This window comes from Coturnix japonica, chromosome 4 (genome assembly GCF_001577835.2).
Source record: "Coturnix japonica isolate 7356 chromosome 4, Coturnix japonica 2.1, whole genome shotgun sequence".
Taxonomy (NCBI): Eukaryota; Metazoa; Chordata; class Aves; order Galliformes; family Phasianidae; genus Coturnix; species Coturnix japonica.
In genome coordinates, this window is record NC_029519.1 from 9,309,869 (window position 1) to 9,334,798 (window position 24,930).

The window sequence follows — 24,930 nt, forward strand, 5'->3', positions numbered from 1 at the left end:
ATTATCTGGAGCAATTCAGTGGCAGTTTTATGGGATCATAGTAGTGGAATTTTTCTTTCTTAAAAAAAAGTAATGAGTATTTCTCTATTTCCTTTTTATTTAAAAAACTTGATTCGCCTTAAAGTTTTGCAAGTGCTCTGCCTATAAATTCTTTGTAAAGGAGACACCATCTCTGTTTTTTAAACATGTAATCTTGTTCAATTTTTTTTTTTTTTTTTTTTCCTCAAGTCTATAAAATTAGTGTCAAAGGGTTATATTGCACTTTTATGGTATTTGCTGTAAGTTGTTCCAGTAATTCCTGTATAACAATTTTTGGTCTATTTATGTTGAACAGTGTTTCATTTGCAGGTAAATGTACTAAAATTCTTCATTACAGATAAAATTTTTATCATTGTAGAAGTTAATTTAAAACACTGAGTGGAAGCTAAGGTTAGAAAGGTTGTGAATAAATGTTTTTGAGACTGAAAGGCTAAAAATAATAACTTAGAACAAATAAATTCTTCAGTTTATTTCTGTAATTTGTGTTTATATAAGCAGGTGACTTTTCTAAGCTCTTATAAGGACAAATTGTTTTAGATGGAGTGCCTATTTTTTAATTTATTTTTTTTTTTTCCATTTATATTCTTTCTTCTTGTGATAGGAGACTTCATCTGGATCAGAGGAATTCTTATGGATGGGTGTTTTGCCAGAACCAGTGAATTCCTACAGGAAGACTTCAGAAGAAAAGTAAGTAGAGTAAATACTATTTTTTTTTGTCAATTTATAGCTGAAGGAATGCTGTTTCTCAGTGTCTGGGCAGTTGATTCCAGTGCGATATTGTTATGCCTTTTCACTTCTTCTTTGAACTTGAAGAACTGATGCAAATGTGTAGTAAGCTTGCAAGAGAAAAGTGGATGAAAGAGGAGCTAAATGCTTTTATGACTATATATATTTTTTTCCTAATAATGGTTTTGACACCAGTTATTGTCTACCTTTTGAATTCCTGTGATCTCTTAAAAAATACCTTTTGACAACCTTTAAAAAATGGGAAATGCTGCTTCAGTTGATACTCTAATTTGTAGATCTTATCTGCTAGTTCTTAATTGAGCTTAATGAGCAAAAAAAAAAAAAAAGTTTTATGTGCTCTTGTGTAAAATGACAGCAGCTGGACTATATTGGCAAATGTATGGTCTGGATGGAGTCATAATTTTGGATTGGATTTGGTGGATTGATTTGGAATTCTGACTGAGATTTGGTTCAGACTCTGATTGCTGAACTTCGGCTGTGGATGTGTTGACAATGATGTGAGTCAAGATTCTGATGTAAATCTGTTTGAATTTGTTTTAGTAACTGTGGACCTTCAGGTTTCCAGACTGTAGTTGAAAGGTCAGAAATATGAAGGAGTAACTTTTCATTGATTTGAGCTACTAAATCTATTTCCTACTCAGTGCTGTATCTCATTCATGTTGAATAAAGTAAATTAGGATTTGATTGCAGGAGATTGCTATCATAGGATATATACTTACCCATGCTTAATGGTGCCATAAAAAGGGCTATAGAGCTCACTAGTAAAAGTTGCCTTGTTCTCCATGGAGTGAACACATTTCTTTCCCTGGCTGTATTGGACTAGTCCGCTCTCTAGCTTGCTGTAACTAAGCTGTGAGTCTGCTTAGATCAGATTTGCTGGCCTTTACAAGGCAGAACTGAGGAAAAGACAGTTTAACCCATACAGATGACAGCTTTATTGGCAGAGAAATACTCTAACTACTTTGCTGGTGACAGTGCTATGACTCTAATGTTCCCCTTTGTTTTTCCTTCTGCTACGTATTAGTTACTCAAACAGTTAAAATCAGCACTTCCACAGATAAAACTATTGTTCCATGTATGTATGTTTTGAAAATAGGTTTTGCATTGTAATTAGATTTATGCAGTTTAAATTTACATTCCCTTTTTTTCAAGTTAACCAGAAGAATCTGAACAGCCATCTGCTCACAAAAAAGCAGCCAATGGAACAATTACTTCTCTCCTTTGTACTTCATCAATCAGCTATCCACACGTGCAAGAAGATAAAGTGAAGTATGATCTATTCTGAGCAGATTTTCTATGCTTGCATGAGATACCAGGAATATAGGCTTTAAAACTCTCTGGCGCATGTGGTATTTAAGTATGATTTCTCAAAAAATAGTGACAAATGATTTAACAACAACAACAACAAGCCCTTCAAAACAACAATACCTGATTTTGTCTTTCTGTCTTTTAGAAGAAGAAATAACCAAAAATCATTTTTTCACAAGTAAAATGCGTAGTGGCAAAATTAAGTTTTAGGTATGCTCCTACCCATTTTGTTCTAGTCAAGTAGCACCACTGTTACTGGTAGTGTGCTCTGGGAAGAGACCATTTGGCTGATTTCATTTGCTGGGTGGCAACATGGATTCAGAACCACATTTATTTATGGATAAATGGTATTTATGGGTAGGTAAAGGTTGATATCACCTCAGATAGTTACAGAAGGTATATTTTTGAGGAGGTATCAAGGCTTACCAGCTGTTCGTAACCTCTACCTGCTTGCAGTATTGGTTTAAGATGTTTGTTGGATCTTGGAGGTTTGACTATAGAGGAATGGTGTAAAGATGCATAAAGCAAGAGTAGTGGAAATCTGTTCTCAGCACACAATCTACAGGAAGATAGGGGGGATAACCTCATTCTTCCTGCCTTCAAGTCTGCATTCCCCCCTTTCTGCTGCTCAGTAAAGTGTAGAAAACAGCTTCAAAATAGGTAACTTGGTAAGTTTCCTCCTTGTTTTTAGTCTTAGTTTTGGAGTATTTGGTGGAAAATGTTCCATGGGAACAATCATTTCTGTTAGAGGGGACATAATAGAAGCGAAATTTCTGTTAGTTTTTGCTTCATCCTCCCGTTTGATTGCTTTAAACAGTTTGGACTGCAACTGTACTGTAAATCTAAGCCTCTGTTGTACTGCCCTATTGTTGATGGCTGGATAATAGGTGTAATGGGTTATTCACTGTGTGTGTACAAAAGGGTGGAAAAGAGATAAGGGAGTGGACTTGTTTGCTTGTAACCATCTTTCTCTTTTTATTTTTATTTTTTGCTTATGTGTCAAAATGATGGACTGCAAGCTGTACACAGGCTAATGTTTAACCATCTGAGTTGATCCTTATTAGAAATATGTTTTGATGCATTCTATGTGCCTCATCGGACAGGATGTACCTTAAAACCAAAAACCATTTAATGTGACTCAGGGGAACTGACCTTCACTTGAAGTGTCTAATGCAATTCTTGGGTGCCAGAGGGTAACAGATATGGCTGGTGGTTAGATGAGCCACCAGTGTAATGCAGTGAAGGAAAGGTTAGCATGAATTTGGGATATGTCGAGGAAGATATTTTAAAGGAAGCAGGAATATTGATAACCACCCTTGAATACCTGAGAGAGGGAGCAGGGCATAAACCTGAATGACAAAAACTACTATTCAATTTGAAGGATTACTTGAGAGTAAATTAAAATGGATGTTCACAACTACTTTTGTATGGAAAACTGGGAACTGGACTTTTAACAGTCACAGCTGTGAGTATTCACAACTTTTTTAAAATAGAAAAGGGAAACTTAATGGAAGCATCTCTCTGACACAATAGGAAATTAATATTGGGATATTACATGTATTGGTACATCTGGATGGCAGGTGAGTGTGAAGAGTGATTAGTTCATTGTTTAATATTCCTTCCTCTTCATTTGTCATGTGTCTTGGATACTGTGTTTGACCAGTGCTTTGTTTGTTATACCTTCTCACTATTACACCTCCCAGTAATTTAGAGCTTAAAAACAGAAAGAGAATGAAAGTGGAATAAGTTAATACATTCCTAGGCTGACTTCTCACTTTGGCTTCCCTCCCTTCAGGGTAAGGTGTGGTGCTTTTTCTAGCACTGGAAAGTCCTAGAAATTCCCCCATTTTGTGATAAAATACTTTTTGGTAGCTAATGCCCATTTTGCCACTTTGTCCGATGGTCTGTACTGCTCCCAGCAGAGTTTAAGTGGTCTGCCTGCCCCCCATTCCTGCATGAACTGTTGTCCCAACTGCCATGCTATACCCTGCTTGCATGTCTTTGTTGTCACGCTCCCTGGTGGCTGCCTTTGTATGTGTGGGGAGATTGTACCATCTCTTCTGGCTCTGTACATGCTGTGTCAGGGTCAGCTCTCATCAGGGACTCTATGCTTCCTCCTCAGGGCAAAGCTCCCTCTCTTTATAGTTTTTCTTGTGTTTTCTGTCTCTCTGGGAAAGGTCCTCCCAGTGCAAGCCTCCATGCTGGAGCATAAAGGACTGCAAGTTGTTCTGCTTAAAACGTATGGATTTATATATACATTTGTCTCTTAGAGTGGTAATCTACTCCCATAAAGTCCCCACTCATCTTGAAACTACTTGATTTCATTAAGTGCATGGTATCATATTTAACTGTCACCTGTCACAATTAACTCAGTATTTACCCCATCATACTATCGAGTTTCACAGGAGCTGAACAGTTCACCTTTAATAACTTTGAAGTGGTGTTCATTTTCTTCAGAAAAGGTTGGCAATAGAACAAAATGCCTTCATTCAAAATTGCTGAAGGGTAGCTAGCTCCAATGATGCATCTGTGAAGTTTCCTCTCATCAACCAGGTAGAATTAAAGGTAGAAAGCAGAAGTCCTAAGATGTACACAGCAAGATAATTCTAGGACCATCAGCAATTCCATTGAAGCTGATGAAAATTTTCTTCTTTCTTCAGTGGAAATAAGATAAGGGGACCTGTGTAAATTATAGCATGGTTCTCTTAGTGCATGCAGTTTTCTTTCATCTCTCTTGGTGCAATTACATTGATCCAGACGTTCGATTGCAGCATGCTCTGCTTTACTAACAAGCTGCTGACCTCAGCACAGATTTTTACTGTGTTTTGACTTCAAAAATGCAGTTTCATATGGCCTATAATTTGCCTGTGATATCTTGTTCTCCTATGAATGCTGTAGTGTATTAGAGAAATTGGTAATAGTGATGGCTTTGCCTTGCAGTTCTCATCTACTTAATAATGGATTTGGAAGGAGAAAGGACTCTCAAATTCAGAATTTGTAACAGTTCTGTCTATTTTTTTTCATAAGGCTCAGCCTTGCCTACTCTTATTCAGTCTTCAGTACAATAGATAGTTATGACGATCTTTATTTTAACCATCCCAAACACCTTTCCCTTTTGACAATTGTTATTATGCTATTATTTTTACTGGGTTTTTCAAACTGACTCTGCAGTAACAGCGGAATTGCACAGCATCTGGCAAATATGTAACTTTCTGCGAACGTCTGTGTATTTTAAAGCAGAAACTTCAAACAGATCTAACTGCTGCATGAAAAAGTTTTTGTGATTATTGTTCTGTTTTTTTTTCAGGATATTGATTTAAAGCTTTTTATTATGCTTCATTAAGTTGACTAATGACATATCATCAGTATCTGTGCAAGATTTGAGTGTTGGTTTCAATAACAGGATTTGCTTAATTTTTGAAGCCTTAAAGCATTGAGTAATATAACACTGCAATGCAATTTCAGTAGACCAGTGCAAATGGTCTTTAAGTCCAAGTATTAATATATTTTTCTAAAGCACAAGATTATAACATTAAAATGACCTACTGGTATTCAGAAGTGAAGAAGAGGTACTTAACGTTCATCTGTGTTTGACCTCATTTAGATTATTAAGTAATTCCACTGTAGATAATTTGTCACAATTTGGGAACCAGATTCTTTTTTTTTTTTTTTTCTTTTTTTTTCTTCTCTTTTTAAAGATATCACAAGGACATGTAAGGAAGACTGAACAGTGTTGCCTGTGGCTGCAGTGTAAATTTAGTGGATATAAACAGCATGATCTTAATGTTTTGTTTCTTTACTATCACACTGCAGCAACCAAATGCTGTTTCTAGCCATGTTCTGGACTTGGTGGGAACTGGGAGCCCGTCTGTCGTATTGCCAGACATTACATCTATATCTTGCTTCTCCCAAGCCCTTCTGAATTTCTACTGATGTAATGAATCCCTAAACTAGAAGGGGGGAAAAAAATCTGGCACAGTAACCTTGATTTTTCTGCTGATCCCTTCCAGTTTGTAAGGGCAAACTGTATCCTGAGTTAATGATCTTTCCAGTTGGCTAGCGGTCTAACTACTTTTATGACAACCCTGCTATGACTTAATTCTACTTTGTGTCATCATAGTGATTTTTATTAATAGTGGTAAGGACTTGGATCTATTGTATACTAGTTAATGTATCTGTTGGTGATCAGTTTAATTATAGTCATAGAAAATACAGTTTAGCAGCTGTGAAGAGGTTTGTCATAAATGCCATCTATTAATATTTTCAAGCCTCCCATTTCATGTGGAAAAGTAGCCAACTTTTAGTTGGACTTGTTCCATTCTGAATGCTTACTTAGTGCAGAATTAATTTATGTGAAGGATTGCTTGGAGTGTGACATGACATTCTGCATGATATAAAAGCAATTGAAGATTATAATTATATCCTTTTTGTCTATTTTAGGTACTGGCAGATTTTCTGTACACTGTGCTATTATTATTATGATTATTTTTAATTTCAGTGAAAAATAAATGCAAAAACTGCATTATTCTTGCTTTTCAGGGTTTCTTGCATTGTTGGACACAGCTCTGTAGCAGCATTTTTCTTTTCTGTTCAGCTTGTGGATGGCCTGAATAATTTTTCAGGTTCTATCTAGAGTCTGCCTCCAAATTATACATGAAGTCAATAAGCAAGTGGTTCTGAAGCAGTAAGTCCTAGTGCAGAAATAAACAGCAGTGATGCCAAGGGATCTGGACAAGACTGATTAGCCCAACTCACCTTTGCAGTGCAGAACAAGCTATGCCTGTTCATGTCAAGTGATTGCTAATTTGTTCCTAACTATGCCAGCAATGGAGATTTCACACTGCTTGAAGGAATATAATACACTGCTTTGCTCTTCTTATGATTAGAAAGCTTTTTCTACTTTTAAACATAAGTCTTTCTTGCTGAAGTCTTATGTCTGATGATGCTTCTTTTTTTTTTTTTTTCTTTTTTTTTTTTTTTTTTTTTTTTTTTTTTTTTTTTTTTTTTTTTTTTTTTTCTTTTTCCATAATGGATAAGAAAAATTCTTTTATCAAATAATACCCATTGAATGCATAAAAGGTGGTTTTACAGATCACAATAGCAAAAGACTTGAGTAGGGAGGCTTGATGTGAATTCTTCAGAGCCATTCTTTGATGCATTGCTAATTTGATTCATGCAATATTTAGGAAATTGTAGTATGTTGAAACTGTTTAATTTAGACTTAACAAGATTTATTTTGGGCCTTCAACGTTAAGTATATTTATTAAGCAAGTATATGTACAATAGCAGTAATATCATTTATTTTTTAGGCAAACTGTAATAGTTGAAACAAAACAGTCAGGCTTCTTGGTTCCATGGGATGTCTTCAGGTTTGAAATAACAACTGGAAATTTGAAAGCTAGGTGAAAAATGAGAAAGCTGTTTTGGTTTTCTATAGTTTATCTGAAGGCAGAAGCTGTTGCTAACAGTAATGGAGGACTGAGTGAAAAGATATTTCAGGGTGGTTTCCTTCTATAGTAAGAATGGAAAAGATAACATATTGATTGTGGAACTGTGAAAAAGAAATGGTTTAAAGATGAAATGGTTTAATGACCAACCCAGGTCATTCTGTGATTCTGTGATTTAAAATGTGATAGAATTTAGCCTGCTTAGTCTGAGATATGATTTAACTTTCAAATGTGTATTTCATATTCTTCTTGAAGGAACAAGGTGTGATGGCTATATTTTTTCAAATAATCAGATTAATCTAATAAAATGCTATTTTTAATTTCTAACTTTGCTTTGCCTGTATCTTCAGACCTTTGTAGTTGTGGTAGCACTGCCACTGAAGATGTAAACCTCTGTTGAATTAAAGATGCTTTCTTTGATTCCCTTGTTAAATTAACTTCAGTTTTAAAGAAAGTACATAATTAGTGTGCTTGTATGGGATTATGTACTATCAATAAAGTCTCATAATCCTACCTCAGATGTTTTGAATTGATTTTACTGCAAAGTTTTGTGCCAGTGTACATTCTTATCTTAAAATTGCTGATAAATCTGCCGCATTAGAGCAAGGCTTTCTGTGTGAAGGAAGTGATTCGTCCTGTTATTCCACGGCAGCTTTCTGCACCCATGACCATATGTTGTACTGGGTATATTTTGGTGTATTGTTTATAGGCTCTCCATTCTTAAACTGTGGGCTGATCAGTTGGTTATCAATAAATCTGGGTGTTCAATGAGGCTACAGCTCACCCATTAGACACTGAAACACGTGTGTGCATCATACTCTACAATGAGGTTGTATTTTTAAGTTATAAAATGATGATTGGGAGATTTAATATAGTGATTTCTGTTAGTATGAACAGGTCATTAGAAAAAGAATTTCTTAGCTCAATAATGCCTATTGCCATCTTCTCTCTCTATATACACACAAAGTATGCTATCTATGGTATTAAGAAGAAGTCTTAAAGCATTTGTTTATCTACTGAACATCTGTATTTAACATGTAAACTAAAGGATTGATAAATAATCTTTCAGTACTTCATACCATTGCTTTTTTTTTTTTTACTTTCTCTGAGATGCTTTTCCTAAATGGTTGTAGAGAAGTGTTGAATGATTGGACAGCCTTGTGAGCATATTAAGACTAGGATATATAATTACTTCAGACCACTCTGTTTTGCTGTTACTTTTCTTTTCCAACTTGTTTATATTTCACCAATAAGTGAGATTTTTTGGCTCAGGAAAATATTTTTACTTAAGTACTTGTTTTATCTCTATTTTACTGTTAATATATTACTGTTAATATTCAAAGCAGACTGCAGACGTAATTTTTACATGATTGAATTATAAGTGAAAATAGTAAGTTCCTATCTCTGCTTAATTACTTAAAATAAGATTATGTAAGTAAGCACCATTGTATTAAAGAGCCTTTCTTGTAGCACATGTTTGTCAGTGAAGATATTGTATTTGAATGTCATGCTCTATGGCATTTTGTACTGAAAAGTAAATAAAAGTGGGGAAGGGTAAATACGAGGGGAATACACCACTAAGCTTTCCTAGACATCAGTACAACTTGATTTTGTGTTGCTTATCTTTGGCTCTTGCTTGTGACCAAACAATATGGAAATGCAACATTTGGAACAATGGTCAGCTATCTTACCTTAGATGGAGAATTATGTTGGCTTTCCTGAAAAAGTTATCACTGAAAAACGGAGCTTTGAATATTGCTACAAATGCTCTTGTGTTAGACACTTTAGTGACAGAGGCCATTCCCAAGGAAGCGCAAGACAGTTTTAGCACTTGTTGTTTTGAAAGGCTGTTGATATTCAGTTTGTTTTCTGAACAATACAAAAAGCTACAGTTGTGTGGTAGTTTATCCCAGCAGGCTGCTCAGCATTGCACAGCCTTTTTCTCTCTACTTCTGCCCTCCCAGTGGTGTGAGGTAGAGAATTTATTGGACTTACATATATTTATAAATAAAATTGATGCACAAAGCAGTTGCCCACCACCAGCTGGTCAGTGCCCAGCTAGGCCCCACACAGCAGCTGCACTATGGACAATTTACCATGGTTTTTCTTTTTTTCCATGATGTCTTATGGTATGGGACATCCCTTTGGCCAGCTTAGGTCAGCTGTCCTGTCCCAGCTCCTGGTGCACCACCCAGCCCTCAGTGACAGCTCAGTGTGAGAAGCTGAAAACTGAAACATCCTTGTTACTGAGCAGTGCTGCACAGAGCCAACTAAGCATTGATGTGCTATCAACACTGTATTTCTCTTAATGCTAAAACACACCATCATGCTAGATACTATTATAAAAATTAACTCTGTCCCTGCTGAAACCAGGGTATGTATATGCAGGAGGGAAGAAAAAAACACACCAAAAATTATCTTGCTGAAAGTAAGAATGTGATTTGGTTGTGGTATCAGTTACTTAAATGTGATGATTCCTGAAGTCAAACTGTATGGTTATTTTCTCCTCTGTAATATAGTAGGATTGCGTAAAGAAATTGAACAGAACATTTTAGGGTTTTATTTGTGCTGTCTCCAGTGTTTTTACACACTTGAATAGGAAATATTTTGGTCTATTGTTTTCAGAATGTTGCTTTTTAAGTCTGACGGTCATCTCTTAGTAGGGGGAAGGGGAAGCTTACAGTTAGAACCAATAGAACCAATGGGAGGAGTGAGAGTTAAAATTATTGTGGGAAATTCATGGGATGCCTTTTGGGGAAATACTTGTGCTTCTGGGATTAGGAAGAAAAATAGGCACAGTGCTGCTTTTCAATCTAAACTCTTGTAGATACAATGAGTTATGGCAGAGATCAATTTTTGTTGATCAAGAGTTGCTTGACTTCACTAGAATGGCTATTCAGAATAGGATTTTTAAGGTGGAAAAAAAATATCTATGGAGAACTCAGATTTGAAGGGTGTGAGTATACTGCAGTTGTGTATTGCAGTTGTGTGGGGATATCTAGTGTGGTGAGTGCTCTGATAATATGGTATGATTTGACAGAGGTTAGGAAGAAGTGGTGTTGAAGTAAACTTGTGTACACAGGTGATAGTGATACTGTTGGCCCAATTGTCAGTTGTACAGATTTCCGGAGAGATGTAAAATTGGAAGCCATCCTAGCATGGATTAACAGACAAGAGATTCTGAAATTAGCTTATCTGTGTTATCCTTACTATCCTTTGATTTGGTTTGACTTGGGATGCTGCCACCTGTACTTGTGAGTTGGACCCGTTGTCAAAAGGATCACAGGATTTATCTCTTATTAGATGTGTCTGAGCTGTAAGGATGAATGGCATATATAGAAGGTGAGTTCTCACAAAGGTGATTTTGTATTTTTGAGAAGTAATACACTAACTTTTGTTCAAAATAGTTTAGAGTTGTACTTAACACAGAGTGGTGCTAATACCATCTCTGCCCTAGAGAGTGCTTCTCTAATATTAGTTCAGAGATTGCTCTGTGGCATAGCGTAGGGATGCTTTTGATTAGGCAAGCTGAAGTCTTACTTCTAGCAATTGAGTTTAAAGCACTTGTTTCAGAGCTCAATCATTTCAAGACCGAACAGAATGTAGCTTTCTGCTTAAAGCTTCTGAGCTGTGGCCCTACTTTGGTTTCAAAGACAGTTCTAATGTATTAACTTAAGTGTAATGTATTAAGTGTAGAGCACTTCTGGATGCTTAGAAAATTTCTCTGTCATATTGCTATGCATCACTGAATAGTTTCTGTAGTAATGTATCTGCTATTCTTTGTGCATGATGAATATTTCAATACCCTGTACTTTTTTAGTGCATGATGCATGTTCATCACTAGATTTACATATACTCCACTATGCAATGTATTCATTTCTGAACATCAGTAATGTTCCCAGCAGATTGTGCATAAACATTGAGCTGAAAAGTGTCCCTAAAGAGCTGAGATGCAATACCAATGTATTTGTGCTCTGACATTTAGTCAGAGAGTGATGAGACGTTAAAAGGCCTTCCATTTCTCTGCTAAAAGGTACAGAGAGGGGGTGGGGGTGGGGCCACAAAAACGTAGGGTGGTTAAAAGAAGAAAAAGTACAAAAGTACTGGCAGTTCAAGTATTATGTTCCTTTGGAGAGTGGGGAAGCCTACTAGTAGGGAAGCCCAACTAGTAAGGATCATTTTCCAGACAGGCTGTGTTCCTGAGGTGTTTATTAATTATTAACTCCATGACTTAGTCCTTGTACCCATGTTTGAAAAAGCAAGGATACCTCTAACCCAGGCCTTTGATGACTGCTGACTGAACAGGTGACACAATGAGGAGTCATTCTGTATATCAGAGGTAACTGATTTAATCATGCTGTTTGGTGTTGTATAGACAATAGTACGAAAGATCCCCTCTTGACAAAAGAACTGCTGAACTATGGTTTTTTGTTTTTTATTTTGGCTCCCTGTTTAATATTACAATTTTATTCTAGACTGACTCTGTTTATGCGGGTATGTAGGTAATACCACTTTTGGAATAGAAAGTTCCGTACTCGTCCATCAGACTCCTGCTAACAGTAATGCACTAAAATGAATGACTTCAGCTCCTTGTTCCAGAAAGGTCACGTGAAATAACTGTTTTTCTTTACTGAGCTGATTTGATATGCATTGCACCTGTTGTTTGAGGATGCTTGGTCACCCTGGACAGGATGATATGGTAGCAGGTGCTTCTACATTGAAATCTCCATCCCTCTATAATAAAATAAAGGAAAAATTTTGTCATGATGACAATGAACGGCAGCTCTGCTGCTTTTCAGTATTGCTACCAGCCTTCATACTCTTTGTGCTGCTTGACTATAAATCATCCTTAATGCATACTATATGCAGCTCACATCAGGACATATTAACTGCTTTCTTTAGACCTTCTCTGTGCAAAAGACCATTATCTACGGCTTCCGGTTCAGCAAAGCATATTCCTGACAACAGAAAATTTATTCTTTTCTTCTATAAAGTGAAGATTACCTTGTCATATTCATGTAATATATTATTCATCTGGAACATTCTATAGCTCATTGAACTCTGTGTAGCACCATAATGTGATGTGGAGAAAATAAATCAGTTTCAAACGAATACTGTAACATAGTGGCAGTACAGACACAAGGCAGGAATTGAAATGTAAACCATAAACTATTTTGGTTTTCCACAGTGTTTGTCTTTGTCTTTCCTGCCCTACTCCTTGTTGTGTTCCATCCACAATGTTGATCTGCATAAGATCCTCTTTCTTCCACATTCTCCACAAAGAATCTCACTTGTATTTTGTTCTTGAGGCCCAACCAACATTTTGCACTGCTCAAGCCTGAAGCTCCAAAACCATTTTATTTTCACCAGCCTTGTTTTGTAAGGAACCTTCAGTAAATTTTCTATGCTTAATCTTCCTTCCCTTTATTTTTCTGGCATTTGCTGCTTTCTAGGATGGAACTAAACAATATTTTCTTTCAAGTATTTGGGATTTTTGTTCATGAGCTCTGCTAAAGCTGTGCAGCTACATCTTGTGTAGTCTCCTCTGCTAACACTAATTAGATTACAGAGTTCTAGGCTGCTTACAGATCATAGCTCAGTCCAGTTAAAGTTCTTAGTATGTACTTACTGTATATTTCATTCAGCACCCTTTTTCTAGATTTGACAAATTTGTTCTCTTCCATCCACTCATTTGAATACAAGAACTCACATTGAACTAAGCATGTGGGGGTTGCCTCTTTTTTTTTTTTTTTTAAACTCCAGGAATTAGGTAGTTACACATGCATATCATAAGACACCTTTGTGTTATCGTTGATTATCCTTGTAGTCTGTTAGATAAGCTACCTCTTGCTTTCTTTTGTGTTATGTTTACTTGTTAAGAAAAACTTATTCACTCAGGTGGAAATAATTTAATGTCTTCAAAGGTGTGGGATGTATGAAAGGGGGAATAAATATATCACACCTGGCTAGTGGTGGGTATTTGGTCTGGATAATTTAGAGGCCTTGCTGTCCTTATTCTTATACAATCTCTTATTCAATGAGATCAGTATACCTACAATACATGTTAGACACTTTATTGCATTCTCTGCCTGGTTAATGAATGGGCTTATCTGAGAAGATAAGTCTGTTTACAAGCTGATAAGAGAAAACAAAAGTTTCTTCCTGTTATCCTTACTAAAATTGTATGGCTTGTAGTAGTGATGGGGGTGGAACCAGAAATTTTCAGCTGCTGGTCTGATTCTTCAAGTGAAGTATTAATGACAGAAAAATGTGGATCAGTAAATGGACATGATGGATTTTTGCAATTCTTCTGTGTGCACAGTACTGTTTTCTGGAGAGTTTAGATACTTCATTCTTCCAAAACTGAATTACCTTTCAAATTGTTGAGATTTCTTTCTTGCTTTGTAACTTTGACTTCTTTTCGTCAAGAAACCATTTATAGACAGTTCCAGCACTTTAAATCAACATGTCTTATATTGATTTCAACTGCCTTGCTCTGTACTGGCGATCTGATTCTAGACTGTGGGTGTGAAAATGTTTGAATGTGAAATAAATGTGAAAACATTTATTAAGTGGTTTGGGGGAAAATGAATTTTACATGCTCTTTTGCTCTGGGCCCAATAAAGCTCTCACTGTTTTAATGGTGCCTTTGTGTCTTGTCAGAAGCTAGATCAGTTTTAACCTTTTCTGGAGATACTTTTCTTACCTAGAGTTGCCTGTTTAGTAGTTTTTCCCAGACTAAAGTTTATTTTCCCTAATTTCACTTTGTGTTTTAAATCTAGAGACTGTTCCCATGTAGACAAGTCTTTCTTTATTCACATTTCTTCATCTTAATTCCCTCACTAGCCTTCACATTCTGCTTCACATTCTCTTCTAAAAGTGTGAGTTTTAAAGAGCCTGGAATCCATCTGTTTATCTCTAAAACTTTTGTCTCAATATTTGTGCAGAAGTGCACATTTAATTTTTTTTTTTTTTTTTTTTTTTTTTTTTTTTTTTTTGTGTAGAACTTGCAATGGAGTGTTGGGTTTGAAACAAAAAGCAAACACAGTAAATCAGGTATCTGTACAACTCCTTGGAGCTAATTTTATAAGCGTACTTTATTTGAAAGGATTAATGCTGCATCAGATTTTCCTGTTCATCATCTCTATATATTATGTGCGCATGTCTAAGATGTGTATGTATATAAATATATACATATATGTATGTGTATATACACACACACACACACACACACACATATATATATATATAATCACTTCATTTTAGCAGTTTCTTCCAAGTCCCTCTACTCCCTGAAAGCTCCAAATCTTACATTTAGACATCAACTATGGAGTGGGAAGGACTCTGCTATTGACTGTAAGAGTTGAGTGGTACTTGTGCCACTTATGTGTTCATTAAACACTAAAACCTGATGAAATTTGTCATACCTTTTCTCAGGCGGCCAGTCTTGTTATGCCACTGTGTGTGCCTGTGCAGTTGCTTAGTGAGCTGATCAGAGACTTACTTAAAACTACCTGGAAAACTAAGCTATTTTATCCTGCATCACTTTGTCTTGTCACTGTGCAAATATTTGTGCTGTCACGGAGTAGATGTGGCAGAGATAAAATTATAATTTAAGAAACAGTGTTCACAGCTGTTTATTGCGGTATGTGTAAGGTGTTTTCTTCCAAGTAAAACTGCTCTGACTTATTACTTTCACAGCCATAATAACACCACCTTAACTGTTGTTAGATATGTGCATTTGTGGAAGAATAAAATGTGTTGAAACCTAATGCTCTTTGAAGAGCTAGGACACTAACAGATATTTAGAAAGCAAATAACTCATAGAAACATTGTTTTAGTATATCCCCCAAAGTTTTTTTGGAATCTTCCTCTCTGAAAATTATGTGGAAAAACTCATATTAAAAAAAAAAAGCAAACAAACATGCTTTAGTTAAATCAGTTTAGCTAAATATTGACATTTGTTTACCATTAGTAAATGTGCCTTGGCAGTATGTTCTTTGCTTTCTTCAGTGCAGTAGTGTCAGGATCAATGAATGTGCTTCTGTGTTCTGTCTGCCTCATCTGCACCCTGGTAACCATCAGGTTGAAGAGCTTCCCCATGTACGTGCTAGCTTTATACTTTGAAGTCATAAAGTAGGAATTTCTATTATTGAGATCTCTTCCTTGATATTGATAATTGAGCATCTGCAGTGTTTTTTCTCTTGCAGTAACTGAAAATTAAAGTTCAGTGGAAAGCTCTGAAGGCGTTAAGGGGATTATTTGCAGAGGTCTTTGCCCTGGGCTTGATTTATCATTTGCACAATTCTAACTGAGAATAATACCGACAAAGTGAGAAAAGGATCAGGCTAGAAGATGTTAATTTACATTTTCAGCTTCAGAGCAAAACACAAATGTATTCTTCTGGGCAAATTTTAATAAGCTTTTGGTCTTTGAAAATGTAAATAATTTATTGAGATTCTACTGCGCTTGCCATGTTTCAGAGGAGTAAACACTAAAATTGACAACATAAAATAACTCAAAAACTATGAAAGTGGATGGAACAGTAACTAAAATGTGTATCATGACCTTAAAATATTAGTTAATAATACTGAATTGAGTTAGGAGACATAGATCCAAACATGAAAGATATTTCCCACTTTTGTTTTAAGGGCAGCTTTAAATGGTACTTTGTTTACCTCTAATTTTCTGCTTAATTGTGCTTCCAGTTGCCAGCGCTGTTGAGGCAGATGACGGATGGCAGAGTCTGGCCTTATTATTTCTAACAAAATGTCCTTAAACTAAAGAATTCTATTTCTATCTGAAGAATATTTGTGATATCTCAAAGTTTGAGTATTTTCTGGTATGCTGTTTATTCTTTAGATGTAATAACTTGATGATTCAAGAATGAGAAGGAGGGGAGGAAACAGGTTGACTAATGTATAAATAAAATCTGACTACTAAGCACTCTTAAATCTGTGCTTTATACCTGCTGTTATGTGCCAAGAACAGTCAGGGTGATGGGTAGCTCTGGGCTATCTTCTCCAACTGTCTTAAAAAGGAAATTGAGTGGACCAAAAGTTACAGCACTGAAAGTTTCTCAAGCTTGTGTTTTGGGTTTTGTTACTCTTGTAGCCAGAATAGTTAGTGTATTATTTAACTATTCATTTCCAACATCTTATTTGGCTCTGACAGTTTATTCATGTGCATTCATATGCTGTTTCATTATGAAAATTTTAAGTGCACATAAACATCCCTTTTCAGCTTAATGGTTATGCAATATTAATTTGTTACAGAATGCAATTTCTAACTTTGTCTTTTCAACAAAGTCAGTCGGCCTTTCTACTTTCTCATGCTTGCCAAATGGGCTCTCTAATATGAGTGCTCTGTAATACTCATTTTATGGCATACAATACATCACTATAGAAGCACTGAGAATGTGTAGTACAAAATTCCTTAAAGAAATCCTAGATCTGAATGCAAAAGAGATCGGCTTTAAGTTCACTTACAATAACTGGTTTATAATCTGGTTGTGGACAGTGGGTTTTGCTTTACATTCATTGAAGATGCTTCTCCTGGATTTTACCTCTATAGAATCAGGGTTTTATGTGCTAGAGAGTCTTCTGTTTTAGTATCCATATCTGCTAATGCTCACAGAGGATGATTCAGAGGGCATAGTTGGTTGTATGAGAAACATAAGGTAGCTTACTGCATACCGCTAAAAGTCTTGCTATTTCTCTTCTTGTAGAGTCTTCTTGTAGAAGAAGGGTGTTATGGTTTGACAGTTTTGTGCTATGTGTTCTATTATTGAGGGCTTTCCTTCAGAAATTTCATTAAAATGTCTTAGATCTTTTTGAAGCTTACAGATTTTTAAAAGCCAAAACCAAGAAAAAGCTTTTATTGTAGAAAATATTCCAGCACTTCAAGACCATTGTTCTGGTTTGATTTGCTGTTATAATCACAGAATCATGCTTAGCTTTGACATAGTTTCCTATGTTGTCTTGAACTAAAACCTCTTTGTCTTTTGAATAATCTACGAGTTTTACCAGTCCCACAGAGAGGTGTCAGACCTTAACAAATATTTGCAGTTTTACTAAAAGGGGAGAAATGAATAAAAGCAAGAGTTTGAAGTAGAAGTCCATCTTTAGTGAAATTATAACTTTTTTTTAAATTATGGGTGTACTTTAATATTATTTTCTGTGGTACATGGGAACTGCATTAAATGCTAATTATTATTATTTTTTTTTTCCATAAAAACTGAAATTCACCTTACAGACAAACTAACAGGGTGTTGGTCTGGCAAGTATGGATCTTGGAAACTATTATTTGCAGACTGGTCATGTAGAGATTGCGTGCCAGCATAGACAGTATGTTACATCATTATTTCCCCTTTAGTAGAAGAGTAAATCCATGCTGTATAGTATTCACTGTGAATGTGTGTATTATTTCAGTTCTGCCATGTAGAAGCATGTCATGCTCATATAGTGACTGCTTCGCTCTTGAAGTGTGATGCTAGTGACTATTTTTATGAAGTTAACAGCAGTATGTAAAAGAACAATGCATCTCAGAGTTGACGTATCTTTTTTCTTTCTCTGTATTTTTACATGCTTTCCCTGTGAATGTTTTTACAGTGCAGGCTCATATTTCTACTGCAAAATTGCAAGATGATAAGAAGAGATAAGAGTTATTTATCTAATCAATAAAATAATGACTACATGCTTCATGCAGGATCAGAAACAATGCTCTGCATGCAACTTCACCCTGTAATCAATTCCTTGAGGGGATTCCTAGGATTCCCTGTTGTGGTTGAATAAATCACATACGTTTTCCTTATTGCAACTGGTTGCTGCTGGCTGATGCATCTGTACAATTTTGCCCTCTATGACCGAAGCTTACCTCCATTAATCAGTGATAACCCCAAGCAAATGCACTTTTTGAAGGGATGTATCCTTGATCTGCCATGAAGAGGACAGTTGCATCTGCATAGGTCTGCTTCCATAAAAAGGTTTTATTAGATTCAAATAAAAAAAAAATAGAGAACATGTACATTTTTGTTTTCTTCTGAAGAGGTATATTCTTTGAAAATTCATTATATTCTCAATGGAGGAGAAAAAAATAATAATAGCATGTTTGTATAGAAATGAAGCTGAAGGATAATAAAGCAGTTGCCTAATGTATTTGCACAGGGGAAGGAGGAATCTGTGAAATCCTTACCTCCAGTTGCAACTGTAATAGACACACTCTCTTTGGCTCATATCACCTTTCATTGCATTAGTAAGTTCCAAGTTTTGATTTCTTGTGTAGACACTTAGCCTATCTATGGTTCAGAAAAATAACATTTCCATTAAATATACTTAAGTTTGCTGTTGGCTCTTCTGGATCGATCTTGCTGTTTATGTGAAAGCATTAGCATAGCTTTCATAGTATTCATTTCTGTATGTGTGTTTGTGCATATATAAGTTTGCAGGCAGAGGAATCTGATATACACACATGTATATATTTCATATAGCATTTTTATATAGATACCATATGTGTATGTACCTATATAAAATCATTTTGCCTTGCATATCCCTCTTAAATTCATGTTTGGTTTCATCATCTGTTAAAAGCAGAAAGGGCACTTCACTAGTTGCCTTCTGAGAATGTCAATGAGCTCTATGGACTTCATCAAGGTTAAATGTCAATTTTATTTTCATATGAGTGATGTGCAGTCAGTGTGTGTTCTGTCATGTGGCAGTCAACATGAAGAAGTAAAACAGCTTTGGTACATAGGTTTATTTGCATATGATTTGTACTATAGACTGGACAAGATATATTTTTAAAGCTGCTTTTCCAAGTTAATTAGATTAAATGAATTCTCCCCTACAGTCTAGTTTCAGCTAAAAATACTTGTCTAAAATATTCCTTCTATTGTCAACATTTAGTTAAGCAAAACTTGATTTGAAAAAGTGATTCAATACAATGCATGTCTATCAAAAAGAGACTTCAGGAGTAACACATGCATCAGTAACATTTTAATTTTACCAGGAGCAGAAGATCCATTTTTCATGCAGCATATCTAAATGAAGAAAATCCTGCCACAAGAAAGACAGCATAAATGAGTGTCATTCTGTACACATTGCTTTGCAAGAGTGCTATTTAATTCTGTTTAAGGCTTTGTCCTTTTCAGTTCTATCATGAAAACACTGTCAGATTAAAATAAACTGTTATTCCAACACCACAATTATATAAATACACAAATGTGGAGTGCATCAGTGCAAGGAAGTGAAAAGCAATGTTGGTTTTTTTTTTTTGTTTATTTTTGTCTGAAAACTATTTTCCAGCTCTATTGTTCATCAGAGGGAAACTTAACACTAGCTGATGTTGAGAGTAGATTATTTTTGTAGTTAAGCGTACTTGTTGTAAGAGCTGAAGGCGGGCTTTGAGAATGGGTTGGCAGGGAGATGAGGGAAAGGGCACTCTCAACTTGTAGGGACTGAATGTCCTGTGATTTGGATTCTCAGTGACGTCATGGTGCCACACCACACAAGAGTTTAGCTGTTGTCTACTAGCTGTTGTCTGGGAAGATTCATTCTGCTGCGTGTCTAAGAGGCAGCTGCAGGCCTCTGTTGTTAGATGTTGGCAGATCTCAATTATATTCTGTAAAAGGCAGTGAAGGTACCTGAGACCTTTTCTAGAGGTCACAGTGACATAAACAACTGTAGATTGCCTACAAGGTACATACAAGTATAGCTTTTTGTTCTGTTTCTCTTATTGTGGTGAACATGCAAGTTGCTTTATTCAGTTGGGTAATAAGAATTCCTAACAGCAAGTCTGGGGTTCAAATTCTGTATTGTTCTTCATTGTAACAGCTAGAGAGAAACTAGTGGCTTCCACTGGGGACTGTATGGTCCTTTTGAGACACCCAACTATTGTGGTACTGAGTTATTTTTTGTTTCTTGATTTCTTTCATTTGAATTATTTCACTGCTGAAAATAGTTAAATAATTATTTTGCTGGAGAGCAGGAGAGAAGCCCTGATTTCATAGCTCAGTAGTTATAGCACTCACATGGGCTGTGAAAAACCAATGTTTGTTTCTGCTGCGGTTAATATTTATTCATATAAAGTTAAATCAAACCAGTAGAAAGATGGGGAGACCATCCCCAAAGTGCTCTTTGGCTCATGGAGTGAAACCTACCTGCTGAATGCAAAGATAAGCAGGTCTGGAATATGAATGTTGTTTGGTTTAGATGAGCTCTTTGATTCATAGCTTAGTGGTTATTGGAGGGCTGCAGCTCTTCAATTTTGATGACCATCAGTAGATATCAGAAATGCTTCTCAGCTGAGTAGTTATCAAAGCTATTTTGTTTGTAAGAACAAGATCTATTTTGCCAAATAAGTGCTTTCCATTTATTAAAACTACATTAACATTCCAAGGCTTTTTGTTTGGCAGCAGTGAAGTTTTGTAAGGCTTCCTGGGCAGACGATGAGCTGATGTGTGATGAATATTTGAACAAGCAAGGATGTGTTTGCTTACTGGATGTGTTCAGGGAGACGCACAAAATCTTCACTGGGATTGTTTTGTGAAGCATGATATACTAGGGATCTGTCACAAAATCTGAAACTTGTTCATTCCTAAGGGGTCAACTGGAAAATCCAGCTCTGCAAGTATCCAGTTCCTGAAATGAGTGATATTAGCATTTCCATTCAATAGGAGAGATTATATTTAGCACCTAAACCCATTATTAATGCTGACAATACTGACAATCTGGTGTGTAAATTATCAGAGCATTAAAGGCGTAAAACCCTACAGAAAACAAACTTATGATGACTGGCTAGTGATGGATTAATTGGTATTCAGTAGCCCTAATGAATCTGTAAAACCAACTCTCATTATCAAAACAGCAATCATAGCCTTTATTTTAATTTTGTTTTATATTTTCTGTGACAGTACTAGAGGTATTCATAAAGCAAATGATAAAGCTATAAAAAGAAATGTGTAAGTTAAATATATAAATGTGCCAAGAGTTGCTATCAGACATGGTAATCATTCATTTAATAATTTGCACTTTGGCAATGATGAAATTCATAAATAGGCAGGTAAAACACGCCAGAAAAAAATGATGCTGATATTACCAGGTGTTTAATGTTCCAATTGTCAGCTTCAGGGACAAAACAGTTCTTGTAGCTGATGAAGACTAGGTGAATAACAAATCAGTATATTTTGGAAATGATCTTTGTAACCTTTAAAGGAAGTAATAAAAATCTACTTATAGGAGAGAATGATGAGTCTCAGATCAAGTGCCTGGCAGCTGAATGCATAGGAAAATTAATATACTTCAAATACAGATTGGCTCATTTTTTGTTGATGAATTTTTGTCAAATCGTAACTTCCAGTGGATGTAGGTGTATAAACATGACACCTAGTTTCCTTTACTTGAAACGTATGCTTTGATGTTGAAAAAACCTCAAAATTTTGTGTTTCCTCTCCACTTTAGCTATCTGCTTTTCTTGAAATATGTATGAGATGCTTTTTATTACATGTAAATTTTGAATAATACACTGAACACAAAGAATTTGAAAGTACTCTGTAATATAGTTGTGCAAAACTGTTTATTTCAGAGTTCTGTACAGGAATATGGATGTAGATACTAAGAAGACACTATATGTAATATTGCCAGCAGGAGAGTCTAGAAGTGGATCTATGAGTTACATATTTTCTAGCGAGTCAAGTTAAAAAGGTATCTAAATGTTATTCAAACACACACACACAAAAATCTCGTTCTGGAGTTTTTCTGTTGTTGCGACATCAGAAAATGCACAAAGTGCTTCGGACATGCCTCAAATTACATTATAACTTGTATTAAATAAGGCATTAAAATTAGCCTGATGACTTTTTCAATCTTTGATATAGTTAATTCTATAGCAGCTTTGAAAGATGGCTTATTTTTCTTCAGTGCTGCCTTAATCTCCTGTTCTGGTTTTGTATTGATTCAGGAGTGGTGTTGCCTAAAGAGTACTGAGCTTTACCTTTGTGAGGTGTGTAATTTCTCTGGGTCTCTGGACCCTTGTCTTACTTCTGTGTTTCAAAATTATTTTTTTCTCTTTTATGAAACAAAAATATTATTAATTGTCCAGTTCATTTGGAATCTTGTAACCCTTAGTAGAACCATAGTGCACCGATCCTTCCCCAGATGTTGGACGTAGAATCATAGAATTACTCAAGTTGGAAAAGACCTTGAAGATCATCAAGTCCAACCACAGTCTAACTATAGTACCCTAACTCTAACAACCCTCTGCTAAATCCTATCCCTGAGCACTACATCCAAACAGCTCTTAAACACATCCAGGGATTTTAAGAGTATGAAGCAAATAATTGCCCCAAGAATCACGCTTAACCTCCATCCTAAATTTCTGCTATTTTAATGGTGAAATATCCTCCCAGGTCTGCTACAGTACTTCACCCCAAGCACTGTTACTGTGAAGAAGCTTGTCTCTAAAGATTACCCTTAGCATGCACATACATGCAGTAAGATGTGTGATTCCTCAGAATTAAATTGCAGGAAGGGAAAATAAGAGTAAAGATCGGGGAGGAGGAATATAAAGAAAGAGAAGATTAAACCATTTGTGCTTTATCCAACTTTGATAATTGTCTTCTTGGATTAATTTTGTCTAATCCATGTAGCTATTGATTTGACAATAATTTGTGTTACACTATATAATTAACCATGTTATACCATCTTTCTTCAGTTTTGAATTATATTTCCTAAGGCTTTTTGTACTGAAACATTACTGATTGCATATAAATTAGAATAATTAGTAGCTAAAAAAGTTAGCAGTAGATGGCACTATAAGGCGTTATCTTAATGTATGATTTCCACTGAAGAGCTGAGTCCTGTCTAGCATTCAGTCTGGAAAATGCATCTATAGTGCAACTTGAACACCACAGTAGGGATAGAAATACTTTTTTTGTAGCTAATTGAACTTCATTATTAGGCTTATGCTTTTGAAAAACGAAGCTTTGTTCTTATTTTATCAGTATTAATATCTAAGTGGTTGTCAATATGTATCAGTTTCTTCCTCATGGATTTTTTTTTTTTTTCTGCTCGTAATTGCCTCAGTTTCCACTAAAACCTTTTGAAGAAACAGTTTTGTCCTTAATTGGGCTTTAAAAAATATTATCATCCTTCTTCCAGCTCTCAGATTCCTGTGTATGTCACTGCCGTAAATAACCACACTGTACCTGTCCACTGTTGTTCTATATTTTCAGAATGTATTAAGGATCCAAAATATGAAATAACAATGTCAGCAGAATTTAGAAGTGCACAGAAAAGCTGTTAAGGAATCTCAACCTGTAGCAAGTGTTTCTTTCCAGATATGGACTTATGTAGCTTAGACTTTAGCTGAGACGAGGACAATTTCAGACTCTTCTGGTTTTAGGACCCACAGCCCTGAGAATAAGAACAGCTGTTTTTCATTCTGTAATAGGACAATTAGTCCTTTTTTTTTTATATATAAAGTCATGAATTGGGATTTGTGGATTTTGGTTTCTTTTAACAATTGCATTTTCATTTGCTATCTCATTTGTATCATTTACTTCTGTGGTATCCATCCATCACGTAACTTTACTGTTGCTAGTAATTTGCGTTGATAGGGACTTTAGAGAAACTTTGTTGCTTGGAATCACTTCCAGTAAGTGATTTCAGTAATGGCTTATCCTAGTAGTGGGATTGAATATATGAAACTTTGAGTACTTCAGTGTTTGTTTTATTTAATATTTACTTGAGTGAGTTAGTATCTATTCATTTTTCCAATTCTAAGTAGTGTTTCATGCTCCTTCTCTGTAAGACATAATACAAGCCATTAAATTGCGAATATGAAAGAATGTGTTTGCCCTCGCTTCTGAAAAGGTATATGGAAATGATCAACTTTAAACACAAATGTAGAACTATTTTCAGTAGGACTGTTGCAATAAAGAAGGTTCTAAACAGATATATTTGTAAGCTGGGAGCTTCAGAAATATGGCTCTCTGTGTGCCTGTTAATGAGATTATAATTTAAGGTGAATGTAGAAATGTCATATTTTTCAAACTCTCATTTTAGTGATCTGAAAGACAATAAGCATTAGTTTTAAAGGTCATTTCTTTTTCCCTTGGTAGAATCACAGGATGTGTATTTGATTTCTAAAGCTAGCTAGCTTTTATTTCCTTCTGATTTTGTATCTATGAACCTGCACTCTTATTCTGAATATTGCAATTCATGCCTAAATTTAGTGTCACAACACATGATTTTTAAACCTATTTACATGTTTACTTTGCTTTTGCTTGTTTGCTTCAGGACTTTAGTCCATTGAGCAATGCTTTGGAGCTGTTAAATGTGAGAATGGAGAGCATCAATATATTTTAACGCTTGCCATATGAAATTGAACTGCT

The 24,930-nt window shown here is 35.5% G+C and overlaps 1 long non-coding RNA gene across 2 annotated transcripts in view; it reads left to right on the forward strand.

Annotated features, from left to right (window-relative positions):
• LOC107312880 overlaps positions 1 to 24,930 on the forward strand; it is a 117,086-nt gene that overhangs the window by 43,271 nt on the left and 48,885 nt on the right. For both annotated transcript variants that reach the window (XR_001554665.2, XR_001554666.2), the window contains exon 2: positions 641 to 726. This is a non-coding gene — a long non-coding RNA (uncharacterized LOC107312880). The remainder of the gene's footprint in view (positions 1 to 640; positions 727 to 24,930) is intronic.